Here is a 20,903-nt window from a genome sequence, read left to right as displayed (position 1 = left end):
TTTGTGCAGGTACTAGGCGACTTGCGTGTAGTCTCCTACTGGATTGATACCTTGGTTCTAAAAAACTGAGGGAAATACTTACGCTACTTTGCTGCATCACCCTTTCCTCTTCAAGGGAAAACCAACGCATGCTCAAGAGGTAGCAGAATATAGCCCATTTACGGCCAGCTAACTCATGGCCCGTTACGGCCTACCGGAATTAAGCCCAGTAGCTTCATCTAGGCCGTCCAAAATGATTCCATGATTCCATCCCATTGTAACTTCCGGCCCATGTATGGCCCATGATGTCTTTCGGCCTATACGAGGCCATTTGCAACTCTTGGTCCATTAACGACCCATGGTGAATCTGGCCCGCAATGAACAGTGTATCGCTTTATACCTATTAATGGGACATTATTCCATTGTGTCGTTTCCAACCTGTGTTATCTTTCGGCCTTCTAAGGGCCCATTTATTCTTGGGCTTATTTCCAGCATTCGGTTACTCACGGCCCGTTACTAGCCTTTTTTGCTTGTGGGCCAAATTCAGTCTGTGGTTACAATCGACCCGTTTGCGGCCCATTAATACGTTGGGCCATTTTCATAGCGTCATCAAATACGGCAGATTAACGATGGCATGTTATGGTCGGTCCATGAATGGACGATTCCAAATCTAGCCCATTTACGGCCCATAATGCGGTCTATTATTGGCCCATGTTTGGTCGATCGATCAAATGGTTCGTAGTAGGCCCATTGATGCTACGACCCATAGAAGGCCCAACATTTCTACGGCCCTTAGAAGGCCCATTGTTTCTACGGCCCGTAGGAGGCCCATGGTAACTATAGTAAATATGTAACCCATGGTTATTATGGACTAGTTTTAAAAAATAGGTTATTGCGGCCACTAGCAAACCGTGGAAAAAGAACGGCACTGACTACAAGCAAACAAATAAACAAGACAACAAGGAAATAAATAAGCAAGCAACTTGCTCTAGGCTATCACGGCTATTACACATATTACATCCATTGGGCATCAAAGTTCGCCAGTAGTGCAAATATAGGGAACGAAGCTGCATATCATATACACTGGTTATCAAACTTGGCGACCAGTGCAAATAAATGCCGCAGGAAAACAAGTCCAGAACTGAAACCACTTCAGAAGAGCTCAAGAAACAATATCCTGGGTACCCATAATGCTGGCAAGATGCTTAGCAAGCTTATTAACTTTCTCTTGTTTGGCGCTTAAATCCTCCAGCACTTGTTGTTGCACAAGAAAGTATGCATCTGAATTCTACAGGGACTTCCTCAGTCCTTCGGCTTCTTGCCACAGCACAGCTGACTGATGCCTTTTAGCTTGTAGCTGAGACTGAAGAAGCCAAAGTGATTCAGGCAGCGAGTTCGAAGAGCTTGTGCCAGTGGTACTGGCCAGTAACTCAAACACTACATCAACGCGGGACTGTGGGGTTTTCTCACTGTCTACAAGATTGTTTTTATCACCTTTCTTGGAGACCAACAGGGCTGTCTCACTATCTTGAACCTTATGTGCATTACTTTCTCTACCATTGCATAGTGGGGTGCTCTTCTCCAATATTCTATTCGCATACTACAAGAGAAATAAGCAGACACATCACAGGTTTAGCATTTAGTATATGAAACTCGTTTTGGTAAACCAGTTCAACAGTAAGGTGGACAGGATAACAGCATGAAACAAACATATATCTATGTACTATGGTCACTGTATTGTCCATATCATTCTAGTTTATGTTGCCAAATCAAGATAGAGACACAGGTCAACTCATATATTTTTAAGACACAACAACATAGACAGAATATAAGTGTGAGAAACTACACATCATTGGCAACACTTGTAATGTGCATCACATGAGAACATAACTATTTATACAACTGAAACTGAAATCAACAGAGAGCAAGAAGTTAGAACAGCAATCCAGTTAAAGAAATAGATTTAAAACATACGTGTTGCTCCATTGGAGTTTCAATTGGATCCATCAAATTCTAAAGTAGTTGGTATGAGTAAATACAGTGATGCAACAGCAAAGGAGTATGGACCATAGCTACGAAATCTGACCTGAGAACAGTTGCTCTTCTGCTTTAAACGTGGAGTTTGGGTTCGCTATGGTGGTCTTCGTGCTTTGGGCACTGCAGTTTCTTTACAAACTGCTCGTGTGGGGGTACTCTGTGGTGGACATGGTGCTTTGTCAACTAGAAGTGGGTTACTATCCGCTGGGGTTGGAGTTAGATGGGTTGAAGCTGGTTCTCTGCCCAACGGTGTAAGTGTGAAATCTGGAAGAGTCTCGATTATGTGCGGTGGGGCTAGTTTGTGGGCCAGTACAACCATGGTTCTATCTGCATCGACGGGTAGCACTGTCTTTTGTGAAGAACGGGTTTTTGCTCCCTTATATACTTCCATCACCCCCTCCAATTCAAACGGATGATAAACAAGAAAATATATTGAACGTACAGAGAGTGTATGATAGACATATGTGGTAATTCACATGTATGTTGTCTAACCAAACATGACAGCATGACACAATTTCACATATATGATGCCTGACTAAATAGGATAGCATGACACATTTTCAAATATATGATGGATAACTTAACAGGATATAATGGCATAATTCAACATATGATGAGTATCTAAACAGAATGACATGACAACACTATATGATGTCTTTCTAAAATAGGTTGGGATGAAATAGTTCACATACATGTTGTATAAGTATACATGACGACATGATAATTGACATAATTGATTCATATACTAAGCAGCTGGCACTCGCATGTATGATCTCTAAACTAAGCAGATGGAATTCAATATTGTGCATATGATGTCTAAACTAAGCAATGCGAGACACCATATGCATGATATATGAGAAACATAAACATTGCAACTTAGAGCATACACCTCAGGTGGGATATAGGACTGGTCATTTGTCTCTGAATCCTCCTCTGAGGAGCTCCCTGTAACCATCGAGATATATGCTTCAACAAGTACCATTGCCTGCTCTGAAGACCTTGTTTTCACTCCTGATTTTTCCATAACCGTCTCAAATGGCTGATACACATGAAGAGTAGTTCAATATACACAGATTGTCGACAAAAGGAATACGTAATGAAAAAAAGATGGCATGAGATAATTCACATATATAATGCTTGGCTACATGGCGGTGCATAATTCACATATATGATAACTAGCTGAAAAACATGGCATTGCATAATTCACATATCTGATATAGAAAGCAAACATGAGGCATTCACACAAAGCATGTCTAATCTAAGAAGATGGCATGGCAATGCAAGGCACCATATGCATGATATGAGCAATATAACCCTGCCAAGTTAGACCATGCACCTCGGGGGGGATACGACTGGTCATCTGTCTCTGAATCTTCCTCTGAGGAGCTATCTGTAACCAGCAAGAAATCTGCATCGACAGGTAGCACTGACTGCTCAGAAGACCTTCTTTTCACTCCAGATTTTCCCATGACCAACTCAAATGGTTGATGCATAGGAAGAGTAGATGAATGTATAAACATTGTTGACAAATGGAATACATTATGAAAAAATATGGCGCGATACAATTCACATATACGATGACTGGCTAAACAGGATGGCATTGCATGATTCACGTATATGATGCCTGGCTAAAGAAGATGGCATTGCATAATTCCCATATACTCCCTCCATTCCTAAATATTATCTTTTTAAAGATTTCAAATGGACTACCACATACAGATGTATATAGACATATTTTAGAGTGTAGATTCACTCATTTTGCTCCGTATGTAGTCACTTGTTGAAATCTCCAAAAAGAAAAATATGTAGGAACGGTGGGAGTATGATATAGAAACCAAACAGGTGGCATTCACACAAAGCAAATCTAAACTAAGTTGATGACATATAAGATGTATAATGTAAGCAATGTGAGGCGCCATATGCATGATATGACCAACATCAGCATGCCAGGTTAGAGCAAACACCTCAGGTGGTAAATAGGAGTGGTCGGCTCCCTCTGAATCCCCATCTGAACAATTATCTTCCTCTGGAATACAATCTAGAATGGCATGAGGGGGGGACTTCTCCCACCATGGAGCGGCTCTGCATGACATTATATTCCCACACAATGGTCTTCTCTTTTCTCTACGTGTTCAGTATGATTGTGTACAATAACTGGCATGCATAATAAAAAAATAGTTAGATTTTGTAAGGCCTAAGGGGTGCATGCAGAAATCAAGACTGATGGTAGCAAACGAGTGGATAGATCCAAAACTAATGATAGCAGGTAGATTATAACTTCAGTTTTAAAAAGATAGAGAATGGATCATCTAATGTTTGTTGCCCACCCAACATGAACCACATAGAAGACCCCAGATGAACTAGATAGTAGACAGATACTATTCATTGTTGCCTCGATATGAGACCCACGGGCATTTTAAAACTCAAGTTTGAACGATAAAGTAGTAGGTAATAATAACCGATGTATAACGTAAGCAAACACAAAAGACTGCGACCTCTCTTCCGGAACTGTGTAGCCCTCAGGTTCAAATGCTCAGTTGATGATGGTAATGCAGTTGGCATGGCTGCCGGCAACGGTGAAGATGATCTGAAGCGGCGAAAGAAAGTCTACAGGGGGAATCTCTGCTGCACTGAACGCTTCTATCGATGGTGCACCTCAGGTGGGGTGGATGATGGCACGGCAGGAGCAAGACATAACACACAGAGTTTTGTTTGATGCCTATCTGAAAATGAAGTAAATCTGTAAGGGCTCCTTAGAATTGGAGGATTCTATAAACGCAGGGACAGGAACAACACAGGAATAGGATAGGAATGCGCGTGCAAAACAGAGCATTTGGAAACATAGGATTTCTGCCAACCTGGGTGTTTGGTTCACATGAATTGGAAGAACACAAGACTGGAGAAACATGGTCAAATTAAAGTCAAACCACGTGAAAATGAAAAAATAATGATCTTATTATGCTAGTAATGCAATTAGTCCTGTTCTTCATGCATATTAATTTGAAAAGGACATCCAAGTGGATATTAAAATTCCTGTGTTTTTTCTTTGAAAAAGACACCAAAGGAAAAAAAATCCTCCAGTTTTTGCTTTGCTCCACTCCTTCTAACCAAATGCACGAATAGTAGTACCATAGTAGTTCCATAGCAAAGGATCCCTGAGGGATCGACATGAGTGCGGAGTAACAAAGTGATGCAACAAGTGTACAACCTCTTTGGCATAGCCTTGTCGACCTCAACATCATTGGGTTGGACGTGGAGGATGGTGATACTGGTGTGACTGTTGAATGTGGGCAAGAAGATCTGAGGCCTCTAGAAACGGCACCGAGGGTACTGCTCCGCTGTGATCGACGGTTCCGTCGTTGGAGCAGCTCCTATGAGGTGTACGGCGACAAGGCTGAAGCAGGACAAGATAGACAACGTTAATCTGAAGTGGGACTCTAATATCATCTGCAATAGATGAGGTAAAATACATCCCCAAAAAGTGCTAGGTGTAAAACGCATCAGCTGCGCCACGGACGCTCCGATAGATGTTGTAAATTCTGTTCACTCTGAACTTAACTGAAGAAACTGAACTTTACAGTCGAAACTGAATTTTATTATCGAAACTAATTGAACTGGTAGCAGAGCATTGCAATAGATGTTTAGGGCATTCGAGCACTAGTAGCAGAGAAGCAGTGATCTAAATCAGCAGACGCTCTACCAGGGAACGCACTAGCAAAGAGCAAGTCGTGCAGCAGCACCGCGAGCGAGTGCTAAAGCAGCAACTCATGTAGCTGCCGGAGGTCATGCAGCAACAGCAGCGCGAGCGAGAGCAAGAGCAGAGCAGCAGCACGGATGAGAGCAAGAGCGGAGCAGCAGCGCGACCGACAACAATAGTAGAGAAGAGCAGCAACACGAACGAAAGCAAGAGTAGTGTAGCAGCGCGACCGACAGCAAGAAAAGAGCCGCAGCGCGAGCGAGAGCCGGAGCAGCAGTAGCAGCTGTAGCTAGTGCCGGTGTGGAAGTCGACGCCGAGGAAGCAACGACATGGGGAGAGACGTCGTGGATGAAGTGGCCGGCGACGGTGCCGTCGATGGAGACCCGCCATGGCTGCTCGGTATCGAGCACCGGCAGCCCTATGAGATCGAATAAAAGATAAAATGCAACGGTGAGTACAGAACCTCCTTGGTGGAGCCGAGTGGGCCTCGGCTTCATCGGAGGAATTGGTGAGGGTGTTGCGGTTCCAGTGGGGTAGGTCAAGACGGCGCTGTGGGGATGGAGGTGGCGTGATAAACGACGCGAACGTCGGGGCAGCTCCTTGGAGGTGGAGGACGGGGCGGCTGGTCCGGCGGGACGATGAGATCGACGACGGATCCTCATTCGGTGCGGTCGATGAGGGATGGCGAGATGTTGCGGTGGACGACGTCGTCGGGGAAGAGTCTCTGCCTGGGCGGCGGTCACGAGGCCGACGGAGGAGCGTGGGGTTTCATGGGTTTTGGTGGCCTCGGTGTACGAATGGGGGCGAAGGGGAAGGTAGGGGGAGCCATGGCTTAGGTACGCGCTTGTCCGAAATGTAGGGTAAGTTACCAGCGTACCCCCACCGGTTTTGACACCGCGACGTCGAGCTGGCATTTCCGGCTGAGGGGTAGAAGGGGGATTTCGCGTGTCTGGGCTGCGGGACCGATTTTGGATGAGGAGGGAGTTTTCGCGCGGGTCGGAATTTCGGGATAACAAGGCGCGGAGCGGGTTGAAGAGGCGAGAGTTTCAAAGCAGATGAGACAAAAGATATCCGAGCTTGAAAATTTCGGGATAACAAGGCGCGGATTCCTTGTTCGGCAGAACAAACTTAATGTGTACAAAAAAACAATTCATACAAGACACCTGAGAGTAATGTCCCCTTTTACTATATTGCTATAGATGTCATTGAAAAAACTACAAGAAAAATGTAAAAAAATCAGGAGAACAAGATTACCCTGTACAGTACCAAATTGATTCACACTTCCCTCAACAACAACAAAAAACAAATCAATTCCCACCAAAAGAAAGAGTCATGTCCCTTTTTATATGATTACAAATGCCAGGATCTCAAATTTCAATTTTTGAATCCATGTTATGTTGAATTCGAATATATCGTTAGGTGACCTTGCGGTTTATAATGGATCTAGTCCTACATTTTGATCTTCTACCCTATGAACATATGAACATTTTACTCCACCCTATGAACATATATATTGTCATCTACTATATGGACTAAATTTGAATCAAATTTCCTTATTTGAATATGATTGTTGTCAAGTTATACAATAATTTAAATATTATCTTGATAACAAAAAACATGCATATAGCAGTAACCATATTTCACTATGAACTACATGTACCATACGATCTCCAATTCAAATATTTGTATCCATTTTATGTTGAATTCAAAGCAGAGTACAATGGTCTAGGTAGCGAGATGTTCGGGATAATCTAAACCCTGTTTTCATATGTATATTTTTTGGCTGAATTGGGACAAGTTTTGGTATAAGCTTCTTGTAAAACTGGAGATTCCCTCAACAAGCCTCGTGGTTGCGAGAGGGAACGTGTCACCTTTGTGTGAAATGATATACGCTGCCTCCCCCCTGATTTTCTTTACAGAGGCAACATAGAACTATATGAGTGCCCTATTAAATTTTGGAATTATTCCAGGTTCGTTTGGCCTTTTTATACATTAATTGAGTTTTTGGACATTTAATGTGCATAATCCAAATTTGAACTGCAAGCACATGCTCCGGTGCACCAAAGTTGGTAGAAAACTCACATGTGTGTCCTTGGGTGAATTTGTAGGTCCCATGCAAGAAATGGGAATCAAATTCCAACATCTTTGCGTCGTGACTCGGCCGAGAACATCGAGAAACTTGGTTTTAAAATTCATGTAAATCCAAAACTCGCCTGGAAATCATGAAACTTGGCATGGTGTCATGTCATGGCACTAACATGATGTGGTAAAAAATTGGGCCGATTTGGAACAAGTTTTGGTATAAGCTTCTTGCAAACCGGAGCTTTTCTCAAGAAGGCTCGTGGTTCTGAGAGGGAACGTGTCACCTTTGAGTGTGAAATGATATGCGCTACCCCCCCTTGAGTTTCTTTACAGAGGCAACATAGAACTACATGAGTGCCCTGTTAAATTTTGGAATTATTCCAGGTTCGTTTGGCCTTTTTATACATTAATTGAGTTTCTAGTCATTTAATGTGCATAATTCAAATTTGAACTACAAGCACATGCTCCCGTGCACCAAAGTTGGTTGAAAAATCACATGCGTGTCCTCGAGTGAATTTCTAGGTCCCATGCAAGAAATGGGAATGAAATTCAAACATCTGCGCATCGTGGCGGCCGAGAACATTGAGAAACATGGTTTTAAATTCTTGTAAATCCAAAACACGCCTGAAAATCATGAAACTTGGCATGGTGTCATGTCATGGTACTACCATGCTGTGGTAAAAAAATTAGCCGAATAGGAACAAGTTTTGGTATAAGCTTCTTGCAAACCTGAGCTTCTCTCAAGAAGGCTCGTGGTTCTGAGAGGGAATGTGTCACCTTTGAGTGCGGAACGATATACGCTGCCCCCCTTGAGTTTCTTTACAGAGGCAACATAGAACTACATGAGTGCCCTGTTAAATTTTGGAATTATTCCGGGTTCGTTTGGCCTTTTTTATACATTAATTGAGTTTCTGGCCATTTAATGTGCATAATTCAAATTTGAACTACAAGCACATGCTCCCTTGCACCAAAGTTGGTTGAAAAATCACATGTGTGTCCTCGGGTGAATTTATAGGTCTCATGCAAGAAATGGGAATGAAATTCAAACATCTGGGCATCGTGGCTCGGCTGAGAACATTGAGAAACTTGGTTTTAAAATTCTTGTAAATCCAAAACACGCCCGAAAATCATGAAACTTGGCATGGTATCATTTCATGGTACTACCATGCTGTGGTAAAAAAATTGGCCGAATAGGAACAAGTTTTGGTATAAGCTTCTTGCAAACCGGAGCTTCTCTCAAGAAGGCTCGTGGTTCTGAGAGGGAACGTGTCACCTTTGAGTGCGGAACGATATACGCTGCCCCCCCCCCTTGAGTTTCTTTACAGAGGCAACATAGAACTAAATGAGTGCACTTTAAATTTTGGAATTATTCCGGGTTTGTTTGGCCTTTTTATACATTAATTGAGTTTTTAATCATTTAATGTGCATAATTCAAATTTGAACTACAAACACATGCTCCCGTGCACCAAAGTTGGTTGAAAAATCACATGTGTGTCCTCGGGTGAATTTCTAGGTCCCATGCAAGAAATGGGAATGAAATTCAAACATCTGGGCGTCGTGGCTCAGCTGGAAACATTGAGAAACTTCGTTTTTTAATTCCTGTAAATCCAAAACACGCATGAAAATCATGAAACTTGGCTTGGTGTCATGACATGGCACCAACATGCTATGGTAATTTTGCTGTCCGATTTGCGAAGGCACATACATTAACAATCAACAAAGTCATTTTGGAACAAGTGCTATCACGTTACAATCAGAAACACAAGTATTATTGAAACCGTGGGCGTTCTATTTACCATTTACATGCAGCCACGCGTCCCCTTTTTTTATTAGCTAGGAGGCGTCGTGCAGGGTAGCTATTTGAGTACGGGAGGCGTGAGATCAGACCCCTACGTGTGCTTACCGGGAGGAGAGCCCTTTGATCTCCATCTGCCGTCCATCTCTCTCCCAAGGTCTGTTTAATGGCATGGCTATGTCTCCTTCAACTAAGATTTAAGAGATAAAAAAGAAAATCTGAAAAGAAATTTTTGCACAGATCTTGATGTAAGATCCGACGGACCTATATAGCATCTACTGCGACTTATAGAAAGACTAATGAATATATATAAGGATGACGAGAGTGGATAATAATTGTCTTACATAATTAGGAAGGTTATTAAAAAAGCCACATGCATCTACGCCCGAAATACACAATGGCAAAAGAAGAAGGAAGACACATACAACGATCTGGCTCGCTGATCTCCACTTTCTTTATGCGCTGCAGGTCGCGGAGACTAGTTCTCGCAATGAGCGGGGATGATCTCTTTCATCAGTTTCATGTCATTAATACACTTCTTGGCAGCATCCTCAGATTCCTCCACCAGCCTTTTGCGCTCGATGCGGAGCATGGCATTCTCATCCATAAGTTTCTTGACAATGACGCCCGTCCTCTGCAACAAGGCAGCGGTCTCCGCCGCCTGCTTCGCCCTTCCAGCGATCTTCGCCCTCAGCAGGTCGCACTCGGCCCGGAGCTTCGCATTTCCCTACCCTAGTTGTCGGATGACGCAGGTAGCCTCATCCTGCAACCTCACCCAGCCGGAGATCTGATCCATCTAGCTATGGACGACCGCATGCATGCGCCTGTAAGAGTCCTGGCCTGCCAGCGAGAAATTTTCCCAGGCCGTCGCGGCGTGGTGGGACCTCCGTGCTGCTTCGGCGGTGCGACGGGACATCTTTGCTGCTTCCGCGGCGTGGCCGGACCAGTCTGCTACATCGACGGTGCGGCGGTACCTCCGTGCTACTTCGGTGGCACGGCGGGACCTCTGTGCTGCTACTGCTGCGCGGCTGGACATGTCGGTTGCTTTTGCGGTGAGGCGGGGCATCTCTTATGCTTCCTCTTCCATGCTCGCCTCTCCCTGGTGGAAATCTCTTGACCCAGAACTCACGCTGGCCATGGCAGACGCAAGGGAACGATGCTAAATGACTTGATTGTTTTTTGTGGATGAGGAGTTGAGGAGGAATGCGTAGTCATCTTGGCATAGTAGTATTTATAACCGAGTAGTACTAATACGCTCCTAAGTGCGAAACCGTTTAGGTTGTGATCGGTATGAACAGGTTTGCAATTAAATATAGCGTGGTAGTAATTTGGAATGTGACGAGACGCAAGCTCAAAATTTATTGACGGTTCTAGTTTTGAAGTGCGGCACTATTCCCGGATGGCGTAAGGTGGGCACGTGTTCTAGGCCGTGGTGTAGAATATGCCATGGTACTTCTTTTTCTACTGCTGTGTACGTGCAATAACTGGCACCGTCGTATACATATTTTACGGTTATTGGGGTGTTCAACAGGAATAGCCTCGTGGCAAGCTATAGACTAGTCTTTTTTTCACACGCATTACATCGACACATATCATCTCTCTCCCTGTTTCCCATGCACACACCTATCTCTCGGGACTTCTCGCACGCACCATATCTAGCTCCCTAGGTCAATGCCACCCACATACACTTGTACTCTGAGTGTACGTTATACAGGAAAAGAAGAGGTGCACGCACGCACTCTTCCACTCTCACACATGCATCTGTAGCTAAGAATTGTAGTGTTATCAACCATCTGATTGGCTCTATCATAGGTTTCACACTGCTCCTTGTCCTTGAGATTGAGAAGTTTAAAACGCGGAGGCTAAGCTGGAGGCGCGAGGTTTTGGTTAATGTGCCACTACTAGGAAAAGGGCTACTAATGGCGCACTAGTTTTGCCTACTAATGGCGCATCACTGGTGCGCCATTAGTATCATGCCACTAGTATGTTTTTACTAATGGCGCACCACTGGTGCGCCATTAGTATAGGCCACGGTGCGCCATTAGTATAGGCCAGTGGTGCGCCATTAGTATAGGCCACGGTGCGCCATTAGTATTTTTCAATTTTGAAGGCGGGAAAATAGTAATGGCGCACCGTCTAACCCCCACCGTGCGCCATTACTATTTTTGAATTTTGAATTTGGATCTGGATCATGATTTTTTTGCCCATTTTTTGCTCCTTTTTTTGCTCTTTTTTGGCACGATATTCTTTCAAATTTTGTTCCTGTTTTTGGATCTTGTACGTTCTTTTGCCGTGTTCTTTTGCCAAAGAGGAGTTCGCCGGAGAGGAGGAGGAGGAGGTCACCGGAGAGGCGCTCGCCTACATCGCCGGAGAGGAGGAGGAGTTCGCCGGAGAGGAGGAGGAGGAGGTCGCCGGAGAGGAGGAGGAGGAGGAGGAGGAGGTCGCCGGAGAGGAGTTCACCGGAGCATCAGAGAGGAGGAAGGAGAAACCATGAGGGGATGGGAGGAGAGGAGGGAGGAGGAGCTCACCGGAGAGGAGGGAGGAGAAACCGTGAGGGGAGGGGAGGAGAGGAGGGAGGAGGAGGTCGCTGGAGAGGAGGAGGAGGTCGCCGGAGAGGAGGAGGAGGAGGAGGTCGCCGGAGAGGAGGAGGAGGAGGTCGCCGGAGGAGAGGAGGGTAGTATGGTGGAGGAGAGAAGGGAAGATGGAGTGGAGGAGAGGAGGAGTGGAGGAGAAAAATGAAGGAGGAGAGGACCACGCCCAGCCATATATATGGCATAGTAATGGCGCACCGCGGGCAGGTGCGCCATTACTAACTTTTTTTTATTTTTTTTATTTATTTTGAATTTTGAAGGCAGGAAGATACTAATGGCGCACCATGGGCAGGTGCGCCATTAGTAACTTTTTTTATTTTTTTGACTTATTTTGAATTTTGAAGGCGGGAAGATAGTAATGGCGCACCATGGGTAGGTGCGCCATTAGTAAGTTTGATTTTTTTTGAATTTTTTTGCCTCTCCAGATCTTAAAAGCCCCGTATCTTTTTTTCTGTTAGGTTTTTGAGGATTTTGAAAATGTTTAACGGGGTTCCCCATGTTAAATTCGGATGTAACTTTTCGAGTAGATGATTTTTCATATAAAAAACTTTTTCATCCGAGTTCGTACACAAAAGTTATGCCCATTTTACAAATTCTCGAGAGATTTCGCAAATAAAGTCGAAATTCATATTTGTAAATTTTTACAACAACTAGACCACATATCACATGGGAAACTTATTTTTTTTATTTTTTTGACATTTCCATCATTTTTGTTTATTTTTTTTTAAACTGAAAAGGCAGTCCACGGGGGGGGGGGGTGCATTCGGTGGAAGTGGTGGCCAAGTTACTAATGGCGCACCGTGGGAGTGGTGCGCCATTACTAGTTTTGATGAAATTTAAAAAAAATTACTAATGGCGCACCCTGGATGTGGTGCGCCATTAGTACTTGTACACTAATGGCGCACCAACGCATGGTGCGCCATTAGTATATAGTAATGGCGCACCACATGTCTGGTGCGCCATTAGTGTCAATTCCATCTATAGCCCTTTTCCTAGTAGTGTGCGGGCCGCACACGGCACCAACATGACACGAGCTTCGTCTGCCTGGTGCGCAGTTGGGTGGGTTGTCCAAGTATAGACACAAATAGGCCCTCCTTGGTATCTGCGCCTCGACTTATGCGTAGAGAAATTATGATCGGAGGGAGTACTACTAGTAGTAGTACTACTTTGTGCGGCGCGTGAACTCGCACAAGTATGCAACACTTCCTGAACAAACAAGCATATAAGCTGTTATACTTCTTACCCAAAGGATCTATATATCCAACAGACACAAAATATCCATTAACTGTTGGAAATTACTTTAACTATTGATCCGATGTCAAAGTAATTGCTGCATCGCCACCAAAACCCACCATCACTTAAGCTAAAGTAGACCGAGCTAACCCCTATATTAGCATAGTACTAAGATAAACAGAAGGGAATGCAGAATCATTTAGGACGTGAGCTTCTCAATCTGAATATGGAGGGACACCAGCTTAGCCCCGGCCAGCAATTTGGGAGGAACTGTGAAGAAGGCCAGCTCCTGCATGGCGACGTCGCCGGGATCCTTGCTTCTTGTCACCTCCATTTACACCTTGACATCTTCGGTCCTGCCTTTGGGATCCCCCGGCAGGCCGTTCGCCCACAGCTTGGCCACGTAGTGCGGCAGTGGGGACAACCCCGCTCTGATGCAGACGACCGACACGGCGATAGGCGCGCCGATGTCGAGCACGCCGCCGACCAAGAAAAACGCGCGCCTTCCTCCTCCGCGAACAGCAAGAGCCGTGGCTCGGACAGTGGCACTTGCAGCTGGAGCACCTTGCTGTACTGGATCCTGTGCACGGGCATGGGATGCACGGTGCTGATGTGGTGGGAGAGTGCCAGTGGCGGGCCTTCGTAGCCGCAGACGGGCATGAGGCATTTGCAGGGCGCGAGCGGACACACGCTCTGGTGATCGGCGAGCTTGTGGTAAGTGACGTAGATCCCACAGCCTTCATGCATGCACTCCACCCTCACCGAGGAGAGGACGATGTCCACCGCCATGTTCCGCATGTCGAAGCCACCGCCGCGCTCGCACTTCTAGCACTGCTGCTGGTTCCCGGGGCGCTCGACGCGGCAATCCACGCAGGCCAGGTGCCCTCCCTTGCACTGCACAAATCAATCGAACATCACATCAATCAAGAAACCTGCACCTTGCTTGGTCATCCGAACGGACGAGGTGTATTTGAACCTCATACGCTGGAGGCTTCAAGGGGCGGAGGCACAAGGGGCAGTGGAGCAAGGTGAGGTCCATCGAGACCATAGAGAGCTCCATCGTCGGGTCCTGTTCCGTCTGCATGATCTCGCCCTCCTTGTGCACAACCATCTCTCGCTTTATTAGGGTCGGGGCATTACAAAGCTTTACCATCACATATTCATACAACTTCAAGGTGCATTAAATCAACACATGCAAGTATCAAAAGGAGAGTCACGGCATGCATGCATGCATTGTAATTAATGCATCGGTAAACGAAAATTATTGAAATATATCGAGTGCAGTGCTTTGATGTGTCGTGTCAACTCATACAAGACCGAGAAGTTTGATTACTACAACGCCCTCTCCCTTGCGGAATGAGCTCCGGTGCCTTAAACGCACCTGACTTTGGCTGCATGACAGGTGGGCCACCCACCTGTTGGGCCCACCTTTCATACACGCAAAGGTAGGAGCAGTAAGTCAATGAAGCTACGTCCCTCCCTCGCCCATGAGCGTGGTGGCTGGCAGGACTAGGAGAAGCTTTCGTTCGCTACACGCTCTCCCTCGTGCACGAGGTGGACATGCAACAGTTCAATCGGTGTTAGATGGCCAGAAGCATACTGTAGTACTCCTCCACTGCAGTAGTACTCCATCATTGTTCGACTTCCCGAAGAGGCAAAGAGATAAGCGCAGCCTGGATGCTCGTATGGCAGTTTCATGTGTACAGTAGTCTAGGATAGCGTGTACAGTGCCTGTAAGCTTAAAATCGTTAGGGTCGGCTCCATGCTTTTTTTATTAAAATAATCTTCTGGCCCTACCTGTCATCTTGGTGATTGTAGTTTGCACGCTCATCTGGTCAAGATAGAATATATATTTTAATTTGTGGTGGGGTAAATGTTAGAGGTTGCAGCAAATGGAGTATTGTACACTGCGGGTCTTTCAACGAAGTTTAGAGGCAACCATGTGGGCCAGTGCTATGATGTGTCGCGTCAACTCGTACAACGAGGAGAAGCTTGATTTTACTACCACACGCCTTCTCCCTTGCCCAGGCGCGTGGTGGCTCGTAGACGAGGACAGGCTTTTGCTTAGGCTGGTCATAATGGAATACTAGTATCATGCATATGATACTAGTGTATGATACTACACATCCGTAGTGCATAGTATCATATGTTAGTATCACCGATGACTTCATTTATTAGCATACATGACACATAGTAGCACAACATTTAATATGATACGGTATCATGATATGATACTCAACCCTCTCTTTCTTCATTTACTTCTATGCCACCTCATCAAATTTGCCTAGTTGAAATCTCTACAAAGACAAATATTTAGGAATAGAGGGAGTACTACCTATGATAGTACCCCCATTACAACTATCCTTATAGAATACTACAACAAGCTATCCCTCCCGCGCACGATGGACGGACATGCAACAGTGGATTCAATGTTGTAGAAGTAGTAGTAACATCATTGTTCGTCTTCTCGAAGAGGCAAAGAGCCAAGCGCAACCCGAACATGGCAGTTGCGAACCTTGGAGCACACATATAGCCAGGCTCTTGCATGAGACAAAATTGCTATGTGAGCCCACTATTGTAGTACTTGCTAGTATAGCCCTGTAAACCAAAAATGAGTATTTGCCTTTCTAGAGATTCCAACAAGTGACTAGACTACACCGAGATGGAGTACATATGGAGCAAAATGAGTGAATCTACACCATAAAAATAAATACGTAGTTCTCTCGTTTTCCTCTCCGCATTGGTCGCCGTGTACAATATTGAGTATACTAGTACTATCATCTTGAAATTTACGAAGTCACCATAGGCACCTCGTCGTCGACGGGAACGTCTCCTGACACGCGATAGACGCGAGTGGCAGTCGCCTCCATAGGTGCTTGAATGCCATTGCCAATGAGGGAGAGGGTAGCGGTTCCCAAGACATTGAACGGTAAATGATGCATCCTCAATTACATGCAGAGGGAAATAATTGGAGAAGCAGAATAGAGCCAACACGATGTGAATGCAACAGAGCTTGGATTCTCATATAAAGGCGCCCCACCACTCCAATCCATCTACTCCTAGTCTCTGCGCAACACTGCTCACTCCAATCCAAGACCAAGTGACCAGAAACCACAAGCACCTATGGAGGCAATGGATGCGAGCGGCAGTCGGTTGTGCCAAATCATCCAAGGTGTCGGCCTGCGGCCCCGCACCGTGCAGCGTTTCCAGACGGTGCTGGCGACCGCCGGCATTGTAGCCCTCGCCGACGCCGGCTTCGCCTCTCGCATGGATGACATGATGGTCAACTCCATCCGCAAGTTCACCGCCGTCAAGAAGAGCGCGGACGACCTTGTCGTACTGCTCCAACCCGCGCGCCCAGGCTCCTCATTGTCTGCCACCCTCATCGGCCTCCATGGTGACGAACTCTTTCAAGCCCTAGTGGACCTACATGTGCGAGAGGTCATGACGAAGGATGCGCACCTCGAGGTTGTGCTCGCCGTGCAGTGCCTCGCCATGTAAGAAACTGTCGACCTGCACATCCACGTCTATGAGGAAATCGTATACATAGGCCACTACAAGGCCAGCGAGGACAGAAAGACGTTGGCCTTCTTCTAGCGGCCGGAATCTTTGGACGCCATTGTTCAGAAGCATGTCGACCTGGCCACAAAAGCCGCTGCTACTTAGTCGTCGTTCGATGGGCCGGCGCCCTGAGTTGAGGAGGTGGACATCGTCAATGGATGCATCTCTTCTTCTTGCCTCCTGTAACCAGCACTGCATCGCCTCGTGGCCTTAATGTTTTATTAGTATAGTACTCCCTTCATTCCCAAATATAAGTATTTCTAGAGATTCCAGCAAGTGACTACATACGAAGCAAAATGAGTGAATCTACACTCTAAAATATGTTTACATACATCCGTATGTTGTATTCCATTTGGCATATCCAAAAAGGCTTATATTTAGGAACGGATGATGTATATGGCATTTTTATTCCAGTCATAACGTTTTCACTGTGAGGTGGGGCCGCAGTTGAGCAAACCGACCATCGGCAAATCCCACCCCGCCCACCGGGCGTTGGCTGAGTTTAGAATTAGAAGAGAGAAACGAGGGAGAAGAGCTAGCTATAGCACGGACGCTGTTGTCAGATGGGACTCGTGTTGATATAATAGGAGTACTAAGCACTCGTGCCACTTTTTTGAGAGAAAAAGTAGTCGTATGTCTAGTCCTACCACTAGTTGGGTGCGTACGACCTATACCTGCCATCACTTTAGGTCTCCTTTTCGAACCGACCTACGCTTCACCATACATATTTTCATGCATTTATCCTCCTATAGCTATTTGTACTCCTAGGCTATTTCCACGTGCTCCCTTTCACCAACATGTGGGACATAGAGCATCTGGGTCGTAGTGCATGCATGACTCAAAGGATATGTCGGGGTACTTTACATTTCAAACCTCACGAATTACATGCCAACCCCCCGCAGAAGAATAAATAAATAAATGAATTACTACATGAAGCCGGATTATTTTTGTAGAAATCGGAGCACGTTCATTAAATTTTGGACATAACGCGTTTATAAAAAACTGCCAGACCTAAACCAATCTAAGGGCCTCTTTGATTCGCAGGATACTAAAAACAAGGGAATGCGGAAAGTATGATGGTGATGAACCGAGACGAGGAGAACTCTAACTCAGTTAGAGGTTAGAGTTAGATTCTAACCCTGAACTAACTCTAAACCAAAGAGGTGTATGGATGGCAGGGTTAGATATCATTTGACTACTTTGGACCCTATTTCCTGTCGGATTTGGTGTGGCCACCTCTTGTGTGGCCTCTATTGGAAATATGCCCTAGAGGCAATAATAAAATGGTTATTATTATATTTCCTTGTTCATGATAATTGTCTATTGTTCATGCTATAATTGTGTTATCCGGAAATCGTAATACATGTGTGAATACATAGACCACAACACGTCCCTAGTGACCCTCTAGTTGACTAGCTCATTGATCAAAAGATAGTCATGGTTTCCTGACTATGGACATTTGATGTCATTGATAACGGGATCACATCATTAGGAGAATGATGTGATGGACAAGACCCAATCCTAAGCATAGCTCAAAGATCGTGTAGTTCTTTTGCTAGAGCTTTTCTGAATGTCAAGTATCATTTCCTTAGACCATGAGATTGTGCAACTCCCGGATACCGTAGGAGTGCTTTGGTTGTGCCAAACGTCACAACGTAACTGGGTGACTATAAAGGTGCACTACGGGTATCTCCGAAAGTGTCTGTTGGGTTGGCACGAATCGAGACTGGGATTTGTCACTCCGTATGACGGAGAGGTATCTCTGGGCCCACTCGGTAATGCATCATCATAATGAGCTCAATGTGACCAAGTGGTTGGTCACTTCATCATGCATTATGGTACGAGTAAAGTGACTTGCCGGTAACGAGATTGAATGAGGTATTGGGATACCGACGATCGAGTCTCGGGCAAGTAACGTACCGATTGACAAAGGGAATTGTATACGGGATTGATTGAATCCTCGACATCGTGGTTCTTCCGATGAGATCATCAAGGAGCATGTTGGAGACAACATGGGTATCCAGATCCCGCTATTGGTTATTGACCGGAGAGTAGTCTCGGTCATGTCTAAGTGTCTCCCGAACCCGTAGGGTCTACACACTTAAGGTTCGGCGATGCTAGAGTTGTTGAGATATTGGTATACGTTAACCCAAAAGTTGTTCGGAGTCCCGGATGAGATCCCGGACGTCACGAGGAGTTCTGGAATGGTCCGAAGGTGAAGATTTATATATAGGAAGTCAAGTTTCGGCCATCGGGAAAGTTTCGGGGGTAATCGGTATTGTACCGGGACCACCGGAAGGGTCCCGGGGGTCCACCGGGTGGGGCCACCTATCCCGGAGGGCCCCATGGGCTGAAGTGGGAGGGGAACCAGCCCCTAGTGGGCTGGTGCGCCCCCCTTGGGCCTCCCCCTGCGCCTAGGGTTGGAAACCCTAGGGGTGGGGGCGCCCCACTTGGCTTGGGGGGCAAGCCACCCCCATGGAGATTCCATCTCCTAGGGCCGGCGCCCCCCCTTAGGGGTCCTATATATAGTGGGGGGGAGGGAGGGCAGCCGCACCCTAGCCCCTAGCGCCTCCCTCTCCCTCCCGTGACACCTCTCCCTCTCGCTAAGCTTGGCGAAGCCCTGCCGAGATCGCCGTTGCTTCCACCACCACGCCGTCGTGCTGCTGGATCTCCATCAACCTCTCCTTCCCCCTTGCTGGATCAAGTTGGAGGAGATGTCTTCCCAACCATACGTGTGTTGAATGCGGAGGTGCCGTCCGTTCCGCGCTAGGTCATCGGTGATTTGGATCACGACGAGTACGACTCCATCAACCCCGTTCTCTTGACGCTTCCGCTCGCGATCTACAAGGGTATGTAGATGCACTCCCCTCTACCTCGTTTATAGATGACTCCAGATATTGATCCTGGTGATGCGTAGAAAATTTTAGAATTCTGCTACGTTCCCCAACAGTGGCATCATGAGCTAGGTCTATGCGTAGTTTCTATGCACGAGTAGAACAGAAAGCAGTTGTGGGCGTCGATGTTGTCAATTTACTTGCCGTTACTAGTCTTATCTTGATTCGGCGGCATCGTGGGATGAAGCGGCCCGGACCAACCTTACACGTATGCTTACGTGAGACTGGTTCCACCGACTGACATGCACTAGTTGCATAAGGTGGCTAGCGGGTGTCTGTCTCTCCCACTTTAGTCGGATCGGATTCGATGAAAAGGGTCCTTATGAAGGGTAAATAGAAATTGGCATATCACGTTGTGGTTTTGGCGTAGGTAAGAAATGTTCTTGCTAGAAACCTATAGCAGCCACGTAAAAACTTGCAACAACAATTAGAGGACGTCTAACTTGTTTTTGCAGCATGTACCATGTGATGTGATATGGCCAAAAGGATGTGATGAATGATATATGTGATGTATGAGATTGATCATGTTCTTGAAATAGGAATCATGACTTGCATGTCGATGAGTATGACAACCGGCAGGAGCCATAGGAGTTGTCTTAATTTATTTATGACCTGCGTGTCAAAATAAACATCATGTAATTACTTTACTTTATTGCTAAAGTGTTAGCCATAGTAGTAGAAGTAATAGATGATGAGACAACTTCAAGAAGACACGATGATGGAGATCATGGTGTCATGCCGGTGACAACGATGATCATCGAGCCCCGAAGATGGAGATCAAAAGGAGCAAATGATATTGGCCATATCATGTCACTATTTGATTGCATGTGATGTTTATCATGTTTTACATCTTATTTGCTTAGAACGACGGTAGCTTAAATAAGATGATCCCTCGTAATAATTTCAAGAAAGTGTCCCCCCTAACTGTGCACCGTTGCGAAGGTTCGTTGTTTCAAAGCACCACGTGATGATCGGGTGTGATAGATTCTAACGTTCGAATACAATGGGTGTAAGCCAGATTTACACACGCAATA

At 45.8% G+C, this 20,903-nt stretch overlaps 1 pseudogene; it reads right to left on the bottom strand.

Moving 5' to 3' along the window:
* Positions 1 to 13,613: 13,613 nt before the first annotated feature.
* Positions 13,614 to 14,525, bottom strand: LOC147980286 (E3 ubiquitin-protein ligase SINA-like 10; annotated as a pseudogene).
* Positions 14,526 to 20,903: the final 6,378 nt, after the last annotated feature.

The sequence above is a fragment of the Triticum urartu genome, chromosome 3A, assembly GCF_056163025.1.
Source record: "Triticum urartu cultivar PI428250 chromosome 3A, HENAU_Tu73, whole genome shotgun sequence".
Lineage (NCBI taxonomy): Eukaryota > Viridiplantae > Streptophyta > Magnoliopsida > Poales > Poaceae > Triticum > Triticum urartu.
This window is presented reverse-complemented; position numbering and strand designations above follow the sequence as displayed.